Genomic DNA, 22,220 nt, shown 5'->3' on the forward strand with positions numbered 1-22,220 from the left:
CGTTTTCTACCATAAGTCGATCGCACTTCACGCATCGCCATCAACCGTACTTACACATGCACACTTGCACGTACACCCTTATTTTACCTCTTTCATGTTCATCCCTTTATGCTTGAACTTGTATGCTTGTTTGTATGGATTTTACCTGTATGAGCTTGTATGTTTCCATTTACTTCTTCTACTTTTCTCTTTTAATAAAATGTTCACCCCCGCATTACTTGGTCCATATACCAAGCACCCAACCAACTCTTTGTAAGTCGAGTGCCTTGCGCACCGCCATCGACCTGTTTTTCAAAACTCTTTTCATAATAAAACCTTGACTTTTGTCATGTGAACTTTAAACTCTTTTGTGCGCTTGCACTCTTTTCCCTTTAAAACTTGTTTTCAATAAAACCTTTTTTTTCCAAAACTTTTGAGCAGAACTACAAATGCTCTGACTTCTCCATTGCACTGAGGAGGTATGTAGGCACAAGATTTTACATCTTGCCGAGCAAACTTTTGTAAATAATCTTTTTCTTTTGTAAATAACCTTTTCTTTTCTTATTTATTTCTTTTTAGCAAACAAAACCGCTTTAACTTTCAAACACAGATTTTCAAAAGGTTCCTGTGGAGTACCACAGATGTGAGGGGTGCTAACACCTTCCCCTTACATAACCAACCCCCGTATCCAGATTTCTTTTGTGGTTTTTTTCGAGTTTTTCCCCTTTCCTCTTTTGGAATTAAAAAAGTTCGGTGGCGACTCTTGCTTTTTAACAATTTAAGTTAACCAAATGACTTAAACTCAAATTTTTGCCGCTACAGAAAAGTGGCGACTCTGCTGGGGACTTTCTTAAGTGGGTTTAGCCTATTTTGTTTATCTGTGTGTTTATGTTATTGCTTATTGTTTGCTTTTTCTTTTTGTATATATCTTATTTTGTATATATTCTTATCTGTTTATGTGGTTACTTGGGTGATACCTTGTGATATGAGATAAAGTTCTAACCCGGACTTTTGTGAGTAACTTGAGATAGGAGGTGGTAAGACCAATAGTTGCATGTCAGGAGCGATCCTTAACATGAGCATCATATGGTGGAACCCCAATCAGTGGAGGCCTCATGGAAGGTAGTAGATGTTGTTACGAGCTATCGTAAGAACGCTATTACTTTCAATAGTGAGTGTCCGTAGAAGCTGAATGACCTAGAACCCTTTTAACCCATCTAAGCCTTTTTTAGGATGTAGCGCAGAAACAAGTTCAAGTACCAATTTGTTCTTGTTGTCATGCGATGCTACGCTCAGACGAGGTCTTTTTAGGAATATTATTGGTGCCCATGAGCAATTGTGTGTGCTGGTAGTATCCGATAGAAGATTGAAAACTCTGGGAACCTTTGTAGAACCCGTTTGGCAGGTACAAAATTCCCTAGTACATACCTTTGTGGGTTGTTCTTAATCTTGACTCCATGCTCGTGACTTTGAACCTTGTTTGTGTGACCTTGATTATGATGGATACATAAACCATGCATTCGTTTGATTTCCAAGGAACTCATAGGTCTTTCTTTGTAAACATCATAAGTTTCATCAAACTCAATGGATCTTGGGTGTTGATAGGGTAAAAACTTTAATCCACCAAAATGGATGATTGATCTTGATGATAACTTGATCAATGCTTTGATCCAATTTAGGATTTATTTCCTTCATGCTTTGATGTTTACAAATTAATAACTTGAATTCTTTGAAAATCAAACAACATTGCATTTGCATTGCATCATTTGCATACTTCATGCATTTATCCAGGTTGTCCAGAACACTTATCCTTGTCTGTCTCCATCTTCAGAGTTGTCTGTCTACCGTCAAGCTGATTCCTCCGCACAAGTACGGAACTAGAGCTGCTGTTAGACAAAGAATGGCAGACCAAGAGAAACATAACATGGAAGTTAGAATGGAAATTGATGAGTTGAAATCAGGCATGATTAAGCTTACCGAGATGATGCAAGTGTTGATGGCTAGGACTGATCCACCTCAGAGGACTGTTATTTCCGAAGTCTCCACTACTGTTGTTGATCCTTTACAGGTTCAGAAGCCACCTTCTACTTGGCCAGAATTTGGGTTACCTGAGAATTTCTCTCCAACATATGTTAATGCTTCTATGGTGGGTCAAACTTCGAGGCAGATATTCCAACCTCCGGTCTTTTCTGAACCTCCACCTGTTGTTCATACTACTGCTCAAGCTGTTCCAGCTCGTTATGACAATCCTCTCTATGATTACCGTTCTGTTGGTTCTCGAAGTGTTAGTCAAGGAGATTGTGGTGAAGTTGAAGAAGTCCGTGAGCAATATCAGGCATTGGAAAAGAGGCTAAGAGCTATGGAAGGAAGTAATTTCTTTAGTGTGAATGCTGATAATATGGGTCTTGTTTCAAATCTTGTCATGCCTTCCAAGTTCAAAGTTCCTGAGTTTGAGAAGTATAAGGGGCATACTTGTCCAAGAAATCATTTGACCATGTACTACAGAAAGATGACTGCTTACACCAACAACCAGAATTTGCTCATTCATTGCTTTCAAGACAGTTTAAGTGGTGCTTCGTTGAAGTGGTACATGAGTTTGGAAAAGGGTTGTGTTCAGAATTTCCAAGATTTAGCTGATGCTTTCATGAAACAGTACAAGTATAATCTGGATATGGCACCTGATCGTCGTCAACTTCAGAATATGGCTCAGAAGGAAAAGGAATCTTTCAAGGAATATGCTCAACGTTGGAGAGAATTGGCTTCCCAAGTTGAACCACCTTTGTCTGAGAAGGAATTAACTAGCTTGTTCATGGATACCCTTTCTCCTTTCTTTTGGGAGAAGATGATTGGAAGTGTGTCTTCAAACTTCACTGATTTGGTAACAATTGGTCAAAGGCTAGAAGAAGGAATCAGGAAAGGAAAAGTGTCTGTTGCTGTTGATTCTTCAAAGAAACCTTTTGGGGGCTTCCAGAAGAAGAAAGAGAATGAGACTAATGCTGTGTTGAATGATAGAAGAAGACCTCGTCATAGACCTCAGAATGGTGATCAGCCATATGTAGCTGTTGTCGCTCCTGTGCGACTTCAAGCTCCTCAACCTCAGGTTGCCAACCAGAATCAGAATCGCGATAGGACTCACTTCGATCCTATTCCTATGACTTACACTGAACTATATCCCGCGCTGGTCCGAAAAGGTTTGGTCACAACAAGACCCATGCCTCCTCCTCGAAACCCTCCCTCAATAGGATTTCGGCCTGATCTTCATTGTGAGTTTCATCAGGGTGGTGCTGGCCATGATTTAGAACATTGTTATGCTTTGAAGACCTTGGTGCAAGAGTTGGTTAGATCAAAGATGCTATCCTTCAGGGATATGGGTCCTGTAACACCTGTGTATTTTAATTTTTAATTTAAATGGAAATTTAATTTATAATTAGAATTATTGGTGGTTTGTGGGATTTAATTGGAAGAAAGATGGTTTATAGTGTTGGGCCAAGTGTGGTATTAGTAAAGAGGGGGTGCTATGTTAGTAAAGCCCTTTACTAATTAAAATGTTATTTTTCATAAAAATAAGGAAAATTGGGAGAAAGGAAAAAGGAACGTGAAAAAGCAGAACTGAGGAGATGAGGGATTGGAAAGCTGGTACGTGAAGAGGAGCAATGGAGGGAGAGACCAATCAAGAATCTTTGGCTAAGGTAAGGGGGGATTCTCCGGTTATCATCTATTATCGTATTCTTGGATAATAATATTGATTAGGGATGTTGTTGAGTCAATTGGATTATATGTCGGGTTTAGGGAGGTTATGAATTGATGAAAATTGCATGGATTATTGATTGATTATGTGTTGTTTTGATGTGTGATGATGAATAATGATGCAATTGATGATTAACTGCCTGTATATGACGTTTAGAGTCAGTTTTGGACTCAGATTGAGTCAGATCGCAGGATCTGACGCAGACCCGAAAATCTGTGAAATCGCCAGTTCGCGCCGCGTCCCCGTGTTGGCGCCGCGAAGGCGTACTTGTTTTCTCGTATCGCGCCGCGTGCGTAGGTTGGCGCCGCGAACGCGTTTGTGTGGTTCAGGTCGCGCCGCGAACCTTGGTTGCGCCGCGTGCTGTAGCGTTAGTTGTTTTCTTAGAAGAGTTAAATGATGTGTAACTTTCGAACCGTATGTCCGTTTTTAGTGCCGTTTCGAGCACGATGAATCTTATGAGGTAGCCTACGTGTTTAAATGATGGAATGAGTTGTGAATCCAATTATTTTTAAATATGATTTTTATTCTTGGTGAATGATGTATTGTACATATATGTGGTGAGATGTGTTAAATACATGCTACGTTGAAATATTAATCATGTGACGATTTGTTTAATTGGATGATATATTGTTGACATATATGATGAAATGTGACAATATAAGATGTTGTTTTGAAAAACATTATGATGTGATGATTTGTTGAGAGTTGTATGATGATGACTGATTTGTTTTGGAATGATGTGGATACATGTGTGTTCTTATTATTGATGATGATGATTGATGTGGACACATGTATGTTCGTTAATGATGATGATGATAATGATTGATTGAATTTGAATGATGCTAATGTATATAAACATACTTTGATGATGATGATGATGATGAAATGGGAATTTGATGATGTTACTCATTAGACTTGACGATGGTATAAGTATGTTGTATATGTTGCATTCATTCATATTCATTGATGATACTGTATCCATAAGGGTGTGTTGGATCAGTAAAGGGCATGATTCCCATTGTGTGGAATCTGTGCTGGCAGGGCCGTATCTGGATGATGTTGGATCGGTCATGGGTTATTCCCATTGGATGATGTTGGTACCACATGCATAGTGTCAGTTCATACATATGCATACTTTTGTAACATGATTGGAAGTATTTCAGTGTTATAAATATTGATGACGTGTTGGTTGTGTGTTTTGTTGAATTAATGTTGAGTATGATTGTCTGTTTGAAAGATGTGTTTTGTTGATGTTTGTGTAAATGATGGATGTTCCTGATAATCTGAATATGATGAAATTGGGTGAATGATATAACTATGATGTGTTGTTATTTAAGATGCAATAACATTTGTTAACTGTGATGAGACTCACCCTTACTGTTGACATTTTCAGATTGAGGATAGCTGCTTTCGACTTGGTGAGGATTAGCTCATAAGTCAGTGTATTAGTGTAACGTCAGGTGTCATGCTCTGATATTGTAACACTGGGGGAACGCTAGTTTAGAGTTTATGATGATACTCTATCGTGCTGTTATTGTATTGAATTATGTGGGATATTGTATAGATGATGTTATGCTTATCCGTATGATGAATTTTCCGCTGTGTTAACATGAGATATTTATGTATTATGATGAATTGTCCCTTAGTGAAAGCATGACATTGAATTTATGATAAATTTGTTATAATTGGAATTGTGGCACCCTTGTTTTCATGTTTTACTCTGAATTATTTTATTAATTTCCGCGGGGTTTAGAAGGGTGTTACAATAGTGGTATCAGAGCAGGTCGGTCCGTCCGGCCAATTGTTGAGTCAGTTGAGTTGCACGACAGTTGTATACTGTTGGCGTTTTATCCCTTGGTACGTGACATGTGAGTGAATCACTGTCGGTACTTGGGTATTTGTTGCAGGTGTTGGATTGAAACAAGTGGGGGAGAAGCTTCGCTTCTCGGTTATGTTTCAGTTGTAAGAAGATTGATTCAGTAGGCTGTTGGTTGCAACAGTGCGAGCGTTGTTGGAGTTTGTTGTTTCCCGAATTGAAGGTGACTTGGAATTAAGACTTCACTGGGAATTGAGTTGGAACATCTTGAAGGAAGATGATTAGAGGTAATTGACAGTTATTGTAAGAGAAGGAAATTGGAAAGTTGCGATGTGTCAGCTCTACTGGTGTACTGCGAAGATGTCAGTTGAGTAGCCTTACGTCTCGGAAGAGATTCAGCTGCAAGTTCACAAAGAGGATTGCGGCCGTAATGTTCCAGAAATCGCACTTCGGCGATAGGATGTGTTGCTCAAGTCATAAGAATGTTTGGGATGTGATAGAGTTGAAGAGAATGAGTTTTGGAGAGAGATTTTCGTAAGCAAAACGCAGGAAAATTGCTGAATAGCTGCGGAACTTCGAAAATTCATAATTGGAGTTCTGGACATCCGAATTGAGTTCCGTTTGAAGCGTCGGAAAGCTAACGAGATGAAATTTGTTATAAAAATAGTTGCAGAAGCTGTAACATAGTTAATTGTGACTAGATGACGTTGGAAAGAGGTGAAGTTGCGGTTACTCTTGTTCTTATAACTAGACTTGTTTATTGGTACTGCACGGGATGTCAGTGTCAGTGTTGAATGGATTGAAAGAATAATTAGAAGGTTTGTTGAGGAGTAATTTTAAGAATTGAATTTACCAATTGAGAAGTTTTGGATATATCGTATAGAGTGTCGCTGCATGATGTCGGTGTTGCATTTTTCGGGCAATGACTGGAAAATTCATATCATGAGTTCCGAGTGTCGGATTAATGTGCCGTTTGAACCTACGAAGAGGAGAGATTATGTTATACCTTATGGGAGGGTTATAAATACAGTAGGTTGATCCTTTGAGGAGATAGTCTGAAGTCGGTTAAGGAAGCGTGAAACTTGTCGAATAAGAATGCCTACTACCGCGATTGTTTGAAACAAAAATCGAGTAAAATATGTTGTCGATGAATAAGTTGACGAGATGTTCAGTGATAAAGATGACATGAGTACCGATGGATTTTAATGAGAAGTGAATTAATAGTAAAGATGGAATAAACTTTAAAACTCTTAGAATCGTATTTGTGGTGGCAAAGTAACGATAAGTATAAAAGAAGAATTTTAGAGGATTTCTGACACCTATTGAATGTGAGGAAGACATTGTTGAGATGTCGAGTGGGATGATATTTGGGCACGAAAGATGTCATGGAATTTGGATTAAAACCACGAGTTATGAATGTTGTCTTGGTCGTGCAGGTTAATTGTATGGCTCAAGATTCGAAGTGTTTAGTGATCATAAGAGTTGAAGTACCTACTTAATCAGAAAGGGCTTAATATGAGGCAGTAGAGATGATTAGAGTATATTTTTTTAGGATTAGGATTTTGGTTTGAATTACCATCCTAATGAGGAAAATGTTGTGCTATTGTGTTGCGTAAGAAGTCTTTAAAATGTCGGTGCTAATGATGAATGAGTTGGATTTAATTGGACAATTTAGAGACTTGAGTTAGTATGTGAAGGCACTCCTAATAGTATTAGATTGAGTATGCTAGAAGATGACTAGTGGTATTCTTGACGAGATTAGAGAAGGTCAGAAAGATGATGTTGAGTTGATCGATAGGTTGACTTTGAATTACCAAAGTAAAGGCGGTGAATTCAGAATCGACAAAAACGATGTAATGAGGTTGAGTGATTGGATTTGTGTAACTGATGTTTTGAGCTTCATAAGGATATTCTAGAAGGACACCGTAGTGAATTATTGGACTATGACGATGTTAATGAGTTTGGGTGCAAACTCGGAAAGGGACACTATTATGTAGTAACGACGGTTTATGCTTAAATATGATTTTCAACTAATATTGACAAATTTAGGACTTGATCACCCTAAATCTCTTGTTGGTAGTAGATGGAATCATATAGAAGAGATAAGCTTGTTTTGTTACCTTAATAGTTTAAGATGTGATGAATACTAAGCCGTGAGAATAATCACTCACTATGTTGTGTGAACTTATGAAGAAGTGAATATGAAAGAGTGCAACATGGTGGATGATGACTTAAGACGAGTAATCAGAGTCGCGCAGCGAAAGTGTGATGCGGAGTAGTGTTATGAGTACTACTCGCGGGCAGTAAAGGAATTAATATGTCGGAAGCCTACATAGAAAATATGTGTTGATCTATATGTTGGATTTAGAATCCAGTGGATGTAAGGATGTCGTGTCGAAGAATTATAACTCTTTTGAATAATTGCCGAGATGATGAATATGTTATTACGGTTGTACGTAGTTAACGAGTATGTATTCGGTGAAATTAAAACGAAGAGTTGATGCTATATGACGTTGTAATAATTTTGTGTTGTTGTTAAGTGGTTATTGTAGATTCTAGATATAATGAGGAATTATACTCTATGAAGGGAGGAATTGATTTAATTCTTAGAAAAGAGCGAAACTCAATTTGAGTTATTTTGTAAGAAATGGCGTATTGAGGCTGGTGAGCGTGATTATAATTACTTGTGTGCACTCGTTCCAATGGCCGGAATGTTTAATAGATGTAGTAACTCAGGAATTTGTTTTTGAGTGCGAGTAAGTATTACTGAGTGGTAAATTGGTACCATGAATGATGAAGAATGATTCTTGGACGAATGAGTAAAGAGAGTCGGAATCGGGTGAAACTCAGAAATCTATTTGGTATAGATGATTGTGATGAGTAATCAGAGTAGTGCAGAAAAAACGGAATTTAAAGTGTTGGATAATCGATTGCTTGACTTAAGAGGAGTCAAATAATTGGAATTCAATGGTATAGGAATATGAGTATTGAGTTTCTTGTAGGAAGCGGTTGGTGAAAAGTGTAAGTATTATTTTATCGCTCAGATGGAAGAGTATGTCTAAGGTTGGTATGTTGGTAGATGGTATGCATTACTGCAGTGTTGATCAGTGTGATCATACTATAGATTGTGTAATTGTATTACTCGGCTGTTGAGCGTATTGTATAGGTTGTACCTCAATGTTCTGTTGTTGTTAACCTTTTTGGAGCTATAGCAAGTGGTATACTTTTGGATAGTCAAATGCGACGTAAGAACTGGGATTTGAATGTATGAAACATGTTTCCTGTTGATTATGTCAGATGGATTTTGAGGATTGACCGATGGTAATGTTAATTGGGAGCTGGAGAGTCAGGTGGAGGACTCTTATACGAGCTGGTTACTTGAGGTATGTTTTCGAGGACGAAAACTCTTTTAGTGGGGGAGAGTTGTAACACCTGTGTATTTTAATTTTTAATTTAAATGGAAATTTAATTTATAATTAGAATTATTGGTGGTTTGTGGGATTTAATTGGAAGAAAGATGGTTTATAGTGTTGGGCCAAGTGTGGTATTAGTAAAGAGGGGGTGCTATGTTAGTAAAGCCCTTTACTAATTAAAATGTTATTTTTCATAAAAATAAGGAAAATTGGGAGAAAGGAAAAAGGAACGTGAAAAAGCAGAACTGAGGAGATGAGGGATTGGAAAGCTGGTACGTGAAGAGGAGCAATGGAGGGAGAGACCAATCAAGAATCTTTGGCTAAGGTAAGGGGGGATTCTCCGGTTATCATCTATTATCGTATTCTTGGATAATAATATTGATTAGGGATGTTGTTGAGTCAATTGGATTATATGTCGGGTTTAGGGAGGTTATGAATTGATGAAAATTGCATGGATTATTGATTGATTATGTGTTGTTTTGATGTGTGATGATGAATAATGATGCAATTGATGATTAACTGCCTGTATATGACGTTTAGAGTCAGTTTTGGACTCAGATTGAGTCAGATCGCAGGATCTGACGCAGACCCGAAAATCTGTGAAATCGCCAGTTCGCGCCGCGTCCCCGTGTTGGCGCCGCGAAGGCGTACTTGTTTTCTCGTATCGCGCCGCGTGCGTAGGTTGGCGCCGCGAACGCGTTTGTGTGGTTCAGGTCGCGCCGCGAACCTTGGTTGCGCCGCGTGCTGTAGCGTTAGTTGTTTTCTTAGAAGAGTTAAATGATGTGTAACTTTCGAACCGTAGGTCCGTTTTTAGTGCCGTTTCGAGCACGATGAATCTTATGAGGTAGCCTACGTGTTTAAATGATGGAATGAGTTGTGAATCCAATTATTTTTAAATATGATTTTTATTCTTGGTGAATGATGTATTGTACATATATGTGGTGAGATGTGTTAAATACATGCTACGTTGAAATATTAATCATGTGACGATTTGTTTAATTGGATGATATATTGTTGACATATATGATGAAATGTGACAATATAAGATGTTGTTTTGAAAAACATTATGATGTGATGATTTGTTGAGAGTTGTATGATGATGACTGATTTGTTTTGGAATGATGTGGATACATGTGTGTTCTTATTATTGATGATGATGATTGATGTGGACACATGTATGTTCGTTAATGATGATGATGATAATGATTGATTGAATTTGAATGATGCTAATGTATATAAACATACTTTGATGATGATGATGATGATGAAATGGGAATTTGATGATGTTACTCATTAGACTTGACGATGGTATAAGTATGTTGTATATGTTGCATTCATTCATATTCATTGATGATACTGTATCCATAAGGGTGTGTTGGATCAGTAAAGGGCATGATTCCCATTGTGTGGAATCTGTGCTGGCAGGGCCGTATCTGGATGATGTTGGATCGGTCATGGGTTATTCCCATTGGATGATGTTGGTACCACATGCATAGTGTCAGTTCATACATATGCATACTTTTGTAACATGATTGGAAGTATTTCAGTGTTATAAATATTGATGACGTGTTGGTTGTGTGTTTTGTTGAATTAATGTTGAGTATGATTGTCTGTTTGAAAGATGTGTTTTGTTGATGTTTGTGTAAATGATGGATGTTCCTGATAATCTGAATATGATGAAATTGGGTGAATGATATAACTATGATGTGTTGTTATTTAAGATGCAATAACATTTGTTAACTGTGATGAGACTCACCCTTACTGTTGACATTTTCAGATTGAGGATAGCTGCTTTCGACTTGGTGAGGATTAGCTCATAAGTCAGTGTATTAGTGTAACGTCAGGTGTCATGCTCTGATATTGTAACACTGGGGGAACGCTAGTTTAGAGTTTATGATGATACTCTATCGTGCTGTTATTGTATTGAATTATGTGGGATATTGTATAGATGATGTTATGCTTATCCGTATGATGAATTTTCCGCTGTGTTAACATGAGATATTTATGTATTATGATGAATTGTCCCTTAGTGAAAGCATGACATTGAATTTATGATAAATTTGTTATAATTGGAATTGTGGCACCCTTGTTTTCATGTTTTACTCTGAATTATTTTATTAATTTCCGCGGGGTTTAGAAGGGTGTTACAGGTCCTAACGTTGTCACTAATCCTTTGCCAGATCAAAGTGGTTGAAGACAAGTCAAAGCCAGATGGTCTCCTAAAGCCAAGTGTTTCAGACAGGATAGCTCATCCTTGTTGCTGATTAGTCACTAGGCCTTTGTTTCTTTACTGTTTGCATTTCCTTTATTGTATTTTGTTGCTTTCGAACTTTGTTTATTCCTGAATGTTAATTTTAATGAAATGAGCATTGCATATTTTGAATTCATTCACATCCATTATGTTTATGTTTATTCCTTCTTTTACAAAATTTTCTTCCATTTGCTTTCTCTATCAAACTTGTGTTTTATGCAAAGATTGGAGGGAGGATGATGACAACGAAATACCCAAGTTGTCGAATTGTATACTTTCAAATAAAACTTTGCTGATGATGTACAGGCATTGTTTCAATTCCCAAACACTGGAGAAATAAGGAAGTTAATCCCTCGTCAACCCCTTTGGGCCTTCGAAGTTGGAGTTTCTTTCTGTACGAAAAAACCCACATTTTTTAACCTGGGGCAGGGTAGTTCTCAGTTAATTTGGCTGTGCATTCTATTTTAAGAGAATCATTCAGTACACCTTTCAACAAAGGTTTCAATCGCAAGCGTTCCTCCGCACACATCAAAGAAATGTTGGAGATGTCAATCAAAAGCCAATGATGGTTCATCAATCATTAAGCAAGGCGGTTGCTATCTTTCAAAAAAAAAAGTATCAAAAAATAGAATCAAAGAAAAGCCTGCTAAGTCAAGACCAAAAATGACTTAGGCAAAAACAAGGTCATCCCGCTGACTGTAACTTCAAAAATAAACAGTTCAGGCAAAAGTTAGGGATATCAAAAGAAAAAGATGAAAAAAGAGAAGTCAATAAATTCCTAAACAACACAATGTTGTGACTACCAAAAGGAAGAAGTGACTGCCATCTCAAAAGTTCTATTTGCTTGTGAAACTATCATTATCAAAGGTGCAAATCCAGAAGTCTCTTGGAACTTGAATGCATAAGTTGAATTAACTGAGTGTTAGGACTGGAGATCATCACGAAGATGGGATGGGTACAATCAAATTTTGAGCCTTATATCCTTTGTTTCTAAAACCGTGAACCTGACCACGTTACAACCTTTAAAAGACCTAATTGAAGCAAGGTTTATTTGAAAGCGTACTACAACAAGGTTGCGTAAGCTGACTCCCATGAGATTTGCCAATCATTCGTTTTGATATCATGCCTTTGCTTTATCTTTCGCTTTGAATGTCTTAACCTCTATGTTTTGACCAGTGATTCCATTTGCTTTACATCAATAACATCATTCCAATGATTTTGATTTCAAAAATATGTTTTGAGCATTGCATTAAAATTACCATTCTTGAATGAACATTTTATTTGCAAGTAAGCACTCATCTTTCAGGAAGTTCAAACAGTCGAGAAATTTGATTAGTGATCCTATCAGGGGCACGTTACTTCAAGATCCTGTTGTTCAGATGTTTAGTCAAGATTTGTTGATCAAAATATCCTTTCAAGACTTATACTGGGGCAAGCCATCCCAACATGCATTTCAAGAATTGAAGCCATGATCAGTTCATCCCCAGTACAGTTCAACTGAAGCCATGATCAGTTAACTTGCAACAATTGGTGAATTAGGGGCAATGTTCGTTAGCAATCCCCAAGCAGTTTATCAGTCCTTCCCAAAAGGATCATCATTTTGATACAGTTACCAGTGTAATAGAAGTGTGTTTAAGCATCTTCTTCCCAAGCAGAGTTGGCAAAGTTCTCGTGTTGAGGAATCAGGGTCCCAATCTTGCCTCACAAAAGAGTCTCCATCAGTTATCACCAATAATTGCACTGCGTTGATCATATATTATGCATAGAAAGATTCAACATCATGCATTGAAACAAAATTCATGCTCATTTACATTCTCCGAGGTCCTGTTGTTATCAACATCTTACCTTGAGATCAAAGTCCAACCTACTTGGCACCTATCCAAAACAAATACTTGTTTGTCTTCGCCGTCTAGTGCTATTCCTAGATGTCTTTTCCTTCTTTCTTTCAGTGCCATTCCTGAAAGATGTTTCTCACTTTATTCAGTGCCGTTCCTGGATATTGTGATTCCTTACCCCATTCAGTGCCATTCCTGAGTGTTGTGATTCTTATTTTTTTCGGTGCCATTCCTGAAAGATGTTTCTTCACTTTATTCAGTGCCGTTCCTGGATATTGTGATTCTTTATCTCATTTAGTGCCATTCCTGAATGTTATGATTTCCCTTTCTTTCAGTGCCATTCCTGAAAGATGTTTCTCACTTTATTCAGTGCCATTCCTGGATATCGTGATTTTCTCACCTCATTCAGTGCCATTCCTGAATGTTGTGATTCCCTTTTACTTCTTTCAGCGCCATTCCTGAAAGACTTGTTTCACTTAATCCAGTGTCATTCCTGGATATCATTTTCTCATTTCATTTAATGCTACTCTTGGATGTTGTGATCTTCACTTTATTCAATGCTATTCCTGAATATCGTGATCCTTTGAAGTCCAGTTTTATTCCTGGTTGACGCATACCTTTTCCCCAGCTGTTTCTTTCATTCGAGTTTATTACTCATTCTTTTTTGTGTATTCCCATGCGGAGTTCTTGCTCCCTTTTCCAAATTTCTCCATCAACAGTTTGTCTCTCGTGGCGCTATATTCCCCACAGAGATTCGAGTCCGTCTCACATCATACAAAAAACAAAAAAAAACTCCCTGCATTCATGGCATAACATATCATTGCATCAAGGGGCAAAATTTAGGTTTTTTAAGTATTTAATTACCTTCTGCCACCGATATCTTGATGACTGAGTCATTCAAGTTACCTGGTTAAAGATAATTAAATAGGGGCAGCTGTTGTACCCTAAATTTTGCCCCGACTTTTCATTTGCATCATTTACATTTAGTATTCTTATTTCATCTAAAAAATTCAAAAATATATATGTAGCGTCTTATATGCTCATTTGCATCATTCTCATTCAAAATTGAAGAAAAATATAAATACATTCATTTCATACATCATTTTAGAATTAATAGCATTTTTGTTTTTTATTTAGATTTTATAATTTTATTTTTAAATTCAATTTAGATTTAAGTTGAGTTTATAATTAAAATTAATAAATCAATTTTATCATATGTTATCACTTGTTTCTTGTTTTATTGTTTTTTTTATAGGTCCAATTCAATTAAGGGATTGAAGAGTTGAGGGCCCAAATAATTTGTTTGTTCAAGCTCATTCACCAAAGGCCCATATGTGATTCAAAGTCCAAGATGGTGAGCCAAATTCCAATTTGTGGGACCATTCACAAATGTTGTCACGATTTGCACCATGGGAAGAAAGAAATTCCAAATTCTCACACTTTTCATGACCTCACTCTTCTAGAATCACACTACAGACAAAAACAAACAAACTTGCATTTTTCTTCACAAATTTCTCACGCGTTTTCCCTCTCATATCCCACAAAATCAGCATTTCTCTATCTCATCCTAACAGAATTTGATTCCATTCTCCTCACTCAAATACCATTCTACCCTCACCTCTCACTTCCTATATAAGGAGCCTCGATCCACAGAAATTGGGGAGGAGAAAAAGCTAAAGAAACTCTGCCAAAATTCAACCACATTCTCCTCCAAATTCATAACCTCGAAACTCTGCAGAAAATAAACATCACTTCACCAAATACTAAACCAATAAACCCTCTGTGAACTTCACCCAGCAGAACCATACACACATCAATAAACTATCCACAAATCACACAAACGACTCACCTACAAAGTTCATTAAAACACCGATCCATTCTCAAAACCTTTACTCACACCAACTCTGATTTGTTCAGCTTCACAACGCCACAGCCAAATCAAAACCGACGGAAACAACAGCATTATCACAGCTTCACGCTCAACCTCGTAGCGGATCCATACATAACAACATCTCATCATGATACGCAGCCTCACCGCGACTCAATCCATATCAACAAATTGACATCACCTTCAGCCGAACTCAACACGGACGGAGTCGTAACAACATCAAATCGCATAATAATCAATCACCGCGTTCATCATCATCATCACTCTCACCAAATCAGACGCGCGCGACATCATCTCGTCACCTCAGATTCGAACACCGATTCGCACCTTCGAGATTCTCCTCCAACGAGCGCAAGAACCGCGAAGCATACAACCAGATCCCAACATTGACGGAATCATCATCAGAACTCGGCTTCGCATTATCTTCACCGATTTGTGATCTCCACCGGTAACCAATCTTTGACTCGCTCTGTTCTTACTATTGCAAATCTATTTCATTCTTCAATGATTGTTGTTTGTTGATGTTTGAATTCACCGCTCATACGTTTTGCGCGTTTAATTGTTGTTGCGTGTTGATATTTGATCTGAATCATGCTTGTGTGTTGATGCTCATGGATTATCATGATGTTGTGTGAGTTTTGCTTGTCTGTGTTGTTATCTATGTTAGCTTGAAACTGAGAGTTTGATTTGTGAGTGTCGTTTGAGATAAAAGCAGAGATTGATGAGAGGAGATAAGAAAAAACAGGAGAGAATGTTGAGAGTGGGGCGGATCACGTTTTGTCCTCTTTTAGGGTTTTAGTTATCCTAATTTCCTATTTGGGCTTAAGTCTTCAGCCCAATTCCGATTTGCTATATCATACACCCGCGCAGCATTACACCTCTCTCCCTGTAAATTGATTTAAAGGATTGTTGGGCCTACACATCTACGGCCCAATCCGGATTTTTTGCTGTCAGCTGCCTTCATTTGGGCTTTACCCCCATATTTTGTTTGTTTTAGTTTTTTTATTTTATTTGTTTGTTTTTATGATATTAAAAAGTTTTAAAAATTAGATTAGTTAGTTTCTTTTATTAGATTTTATTTTATTTGATATCAAAAATACAAAAAAAACATGCTTAGAATTAGACTTTATTTTCCATATTAAAAATACCAAAAATACGTCATCATTTTAATTTTCTTTTAGATTTTAACATGCTTATTTCTAGACTTTCTTTAGTTAATCTTGATTTAAATTGTTGCTATTTCCTTATCATTATTCATGCATCATTATATATATCCGTGACTAACATTTGCTTGATTTTTGTGAGGTATTACTATCATTGAGCTATTAGGCTTTATTGTGGACATTTATAATTCATTTTTATATATTATCCTTTTATTTTCCGCTTTAATATTTCAATTGGGTTGTAATAATTAGTAGTTGATTTTCATCCCCATTCGTTTAAGTGTGTAATCCCCATCCCCGAAGCCTTGTAATAATTTTATCGCTTTCCTTTATCGCTTTATTTTATTATTGCTTGCATGCTTTTAACCGTTTTTTTTCAAAATAAAATTAGGACCTTAGCCGTTTTCTACCATAAGTCGATCGCACTTCACGCATCGCCATCAACCGTACTTACACATGCACACTTGCACGTACACCCTTATTTTACCTCTTTCATGTTCATCCCTTTATGCTTGAACTTGTATGCTTGTTTGTATGGATTTTACCTGTATGAGCTTGTATGTTTCCATTTACTTCTTCTACTTTTCTCTTTTAATAAAATGTTCACCCCCGCATTACTTGGTCCATATACCAAGCACCCAACCAACTCTTTGTAAGTCGAGTGCCTTGCGCACCGCCATCGACCTGTTTTTCAAAACTCTTTTCATAATAAAACCTTGACTTTTGTCATGTGAACTTTAAACTCTTTTGTGCGCTTGCACTCTTTTCCCTTTAAAACTTGTTTTCAATAAAACCTTTTTTTTCCAAAACTTTTGAGCAGAACTACAAATGCTCTGACTTCTCCATTGCACTGAGGAGGTATGTAGGCACAAGATTTTACATCTTGCCGAGCAAACTTTTGTAAATAATCTTTTTCTTTTGTAAATAACCTTTTCTTTTCTTATTTATTTCTTTTTAGCAAACAAAACCGCTTTAACTTTCAAACACAGATTTTCAAAAGGTTCCTGTGGAGTACCACAGATGTGAGGGGTGCTAACACCTTCCCCTTACATAACCAACCCCCGTATCCAGATTTCTTTTGTGGTTTTTTTCGAGTTTTTCCCCTTTCCTCTTTTGGAATTAAAAAAGTTCGGTGGCGACTCTTGCTTTTTAACAATTTAAGTTAACCAAATGACTTAAACTCAAATTTTTGCCGCTACAATGAGTAGATCAGTTGGATGGGTTTAGCCCATGTATGGTACCACATGCATAGTGTCAGTCCATTCATGTGCATAATAACATGATATAACTAAATGATTGTATAATGTGATGTGTGATACGTGTGAATTGGTACTTGTTTGGTTGTAGTAGATTTGAATACATGTATGGCAGGGTGAATGATAATTGCTATGATATTTTATTACTTATGACTGTATAATGCTTATTAATTTCGAATGAAACTCACCCTTACATGTTGACATTTTTAGATTAAGGAGTAGCAACATCTTGATTGGTGAGGATAGCTCGTAGGCTAGTCCGTAGTTCGTGTCGAGTCATGCTCTGATTTGTAACACTGGGAACGATAGTCTTAGAGTTACTTGTGAAACACTATTTTGCCGTTTTTAGGTTATGTACTGTTGATTTATGTTGGAGATGTTTTATAACACATTTGATTGAGTTTCCGTTGTGCTGAATACGACTTTTGTTATTTGTGGGTTATTCCTAATAAAGCATGACGAACGACTTGGAGATTTTCTTTATTCTATTAATTGTAACATCCTTGTTGTATGATTACTCTGATCCTTATTATATTTTCCGTGGGGGTTTAGAAGGGTGTTACAGATGGTGCCTTAAATGCATGGTATAGGGGCAGTCTTAACATCTCTTGATAACTGTCACATACTTTTCACCGCAAGGTTACGCTTCGATTGTCCTAACAACATTGCTGAATACGAGGCGCGCATATTGGGTTTAGAAGCTGCAATTGATCTAAGGATCAAACTTCTTGAGGTTTATGGGGATTCGCATTAGTAATCTATCAGGTCAACAAAGAATGGGATACTCGAGATTCTAAATTAATCCCATACCGGGATCGTAGACTACAATTAGCCACTGAATTTGAGATAATTACTTTCAATCATATCCCTAGAGAAGAGAATCAAATGGCCGATGCAGCAGTAACACTTTCATCTATGTTTTAAGTAACTTGGCCGAATCATGAACCACGAATAACAGTTAGGCACTTTGAATAGCCTGCCTATTGTCTTGCTGTCGAAGAACACCCTAGCGACAAACTGTGGTTTCATGATATCAAAAGGTACTTAGAAAGGCAAGAATATCCAGAAAATGCATTCACGATTGACAAAAAGACGTTGAGGAAGTTAGCAGCTAAGTTTTTCCTAAGCGGAGACATATTATACAAGCGAAACTACAATTCAGTGCAATTAAGGTGTGTGGATAAAAACGAGGTAAAGGAGATTATCAGGGAAGTCCATGATGGAACCTTTGAAACTCACGCAAATGACTTTTTCCTGGAAAGAACGATATTACGAGCAGGTTATCACTGGCTAATGATGGAAGCTGACTATTTCCAATATGCAAACATGTGTCATAAATGCCAAATCTACACCGGCAAAATACATATGCCACAAAATCCGCTGAACATTTTAAGTTCTCCTTGGCCATTTTCAATGTGGGGTATTGATATGATATGAATGATCGAACCGAAAGCTTCCAATGGACACCGGTTCATATGGGTCACCATAGATTACTTCACCAGATGGGTCAAAGCCGCTTCCTACATAAATGTGACAAGACACAAAACCATTTGACAGTATGGGGTTCCTAACAAAATTATCATCGACAATGGGTCCAATCTCAACAACAACATGACGAAGGAGCTATGTGAGGATTTCAAAATTGAATATCATAATCCCTCGCCATATAGACCCAAGATGAACGGGGTTGTTGAAGCTGCAAATAAAAAAATTAAAAAGATAATGCAGAAGATGGTAAAGACATACAAGGATTGGCACGAAATGTTACCCTTTTCCCTGCATGGTTACAAAACTTCGGTACGCACTTCCATAGGAGCAACGCCATATTCCCTTGTCTACAGCATGGAAGCAGTTCTCCCAGTTGAAGTGGAGATTCCCTCACTACGAGTTGTAGTGGACACAAAATTAGAAGAGTCGAAATGGGTAAAAACCCACTTCGATCAGCTTACTCTCATAGAAGAGAAGCGTCTGACAGCTTTGTGCCATGGACAAGTGTATAAAAATCAAATGAAGAAAGCGCTCAATAAAAAGGTCCGTCCTCGAACTTTTTCAAAAAGGAGATATAGTACTCAAGAAGATTATGTTGCCTCGACTTGATTCTCGCAAGAAATGGACCCCCAATTATGAAGGTCCATATGTCATAAGACTAGTTTTCTCATGTGGGGCACTTGTCCTCACAACTACAGATGGGGATGAGCTATCGCCTATTATCAATGCTGATGCGGTTAAAAAAACACTACACTTGATTTAATGGCGAAGGTATAAGCTACGAACCGAAGACATACTACAAAGGATAGGGATTTATGCAATCATCTATGTCTAGAGGCAAAATTACTAGGGTCCTCAATAGAAAAAGAGCAACAGCAGTATCAGTATCATTTCTATTTGTCATTTTCTTCAGATCTCATGCAGTTACTTCTTTATAAGAAATTACATTTTGTACATTCGCCGATTTAAGGCAATCATTATTAATAATATACAAAGTTTCTCTTTATTATACCGACTTTGTAAATACCAACCTCTTTCTTCCGATACCATTTGCAAAGGATAAACGTTTATTCATTCATAAACTTTGTACTGGACTTATTTTGGGGAACTAATAAACACAAAAGCTTTAAAACAAAACTTTGAAAAGTCTCTAGAGGAAAGTCCATTATACATACTGGAGACATCTTTATTGAAGTACATCAACATATCAGGTCATCCCAAAAGCCCTGGATACTACGCAACAGTTTTAAAACAAAACTCAATGGGTTACAAGGAGAAAAATTCTGGATTTTTTATTTAGCATATACACATAACCATTAGCAAATAACAAAAACATAATCATTACGCACAAACAGCATGCATTTTGCACATAAACATTAGTATACAGCATAAACATTATTCATACATACAAACATACATAGACATTACACCTATTCAGACACATACGCACAATATGATTCACTTTGTACATATGGTATGTGTAGCACCAAGTTATTTGCTTATACTTCTTACCCTTAAGGTTGCGTTGAGAAAGTATAAGTTCAGGATCTACGAATGCTTGCTATGTAAAACTCTAGGTTATAGCAAGTTAAACTTTAATAGAAGAATGTGTGAATACTTGCTAGGCTTTAGCAGGTTAATTCTTCATATTTTTCCTACCCTTTGGATCAGTCCAAAGATAAAGTAGGACCTATACTTCTTATCCCTAAGGTTGCGTTAAGAAAGTATAAATACAGGATTTGTGAATGCTTGCTACATAAAACTCTAGGTTGTAGCAAGTTAATCCTTAATAGAAGAATCTATGAATACTTGCTAGGCTTTAGCATGTTAATTCTTTATATTTTTCCTACCCTTTGGATAAGTCCAAAGATAAAGTAGGACATATACTTCTTACCCCTAAGGTTGCGTTAAGAAAGTATAAATTCAGGATCTACGAATGCTTGCTATTTAAAACTTTAGGTTATAGCAAGTTAATCCTTAATAGAAGAATCTGTGAATACTTGCTAGGCTTTAGCAGGTTAATTCTTCACATTTTTCCTACCCTTTGGATCAGTCCAAAGATAAAGTAGGACATATACTTCTTACCCCTAAGGTTGCGTTAAGAAAGTATAAATGCAGGATCTATGAATGCTCGCTACGTTGTAGCGAGTTAATCCTTAATATATAAGAATCAGCGAATACTTGCTAGGTCTTAGTAAGTTAATTCTTTATATATCTACGACTATGCTGGACGGATCCCAGATAGAATTTGAACCTGCACTTCTTAGGATGAGAAAGTGTACATTAGGTTCTACGAATGTTTGCCATGTCAATCCATAGGTGTTAGAAAATTAATCCTTAAAACATGGTACAAGAATTTGTGAATGCTTGCTTCGTCAGTCCCTAGACTTTAGCAAGTTAATTCTTCATGTTTTCCCAAATCTATTGGATTAATGCTAAGTAAGAGTTTGGACTCGCATCACTTACCCCTCTAGGTTGCGGTAAGAATGCATATTCATCATTCAACATTCTCGGCTTTATTATAAATATAGGGTCGACATTCGTACTCCTTACCTCATAAGTCATAATGAAGGAGCGAAACATGTGACAAACATATCTCGTGGCTATGAGTGACAATCTTATAGCGAAACGGATATGTCAATTCACAAACCTTGGTATGAATGAATTAATTATCCATGCCTATTTATCGGACAAATTTAGGGGTCTTCCATTATTTAATAACTCTTCGAACCAAAAGGCGTGAGACCTACGTATTCTCACGCCATTCGGTCTAAGAATAATTAAATAGGGGCAATTATCATACCTCATAATTTGCCCTATCGTTTTAAACATTTATTTATTCTAGTTAAATCATGTTACTACTTTTCTATTTTTACTATCATTGTCTTATTACAATTCTTTTAAATTTTCTTTAAATTTGCAAGGGGGGTGTCTAGTAAACAAATGTGCTTAACATTCAAATTGTTAAGCCCATCCTTAAAAAATCAATTAATTCAAAACGTAAGGTGCATGATTCTTTAGGAAATAATTAGACCTTGAACCCATTTAAATCAATACTATCTATATTGATTATTAGTTATCACTAGTATTATTAGTTGTTAGAATACTTAAATTAGCATATTTGGTATCAATATTAGTATTGCACATATTTTTTTAAAGTATGAAAATTGTCTGTTAGAAATAGTATACCAAGTCAACTATTATAATTTTGATAATTACGCATTAATGATTATCAATATTGTTAGTTATTATTGCCATTAAATGATAACTATCAATATTATTTGAATAAATATAGGTGGCGACTCTGTAATTTAAGTTTAAAAGCTTAAAATTTAAAGTCGGTCGTAACACAGTGACCCGACTTTATTTTTAAATCTTGATTT

This window comes from Vicia villosa, unplaced genomic scaffold (genome assembly GCF_029867415.1).
Source record: "Vicia villosa cultivar HV-30 ecotype Madison, WI unplaced genomic scaffold, Vvil1.0 ctg.001162F_1_1_1, whole genome shotgun sequence".
In the NCBI taxonomy this organism is placed as follows: domain Eukaryota; kingdom Viridiplantae; phylum Streptophyta; class Magnoliopsida; order Fabales; family Fabaceae; genus Vicia; species Vicia villosa.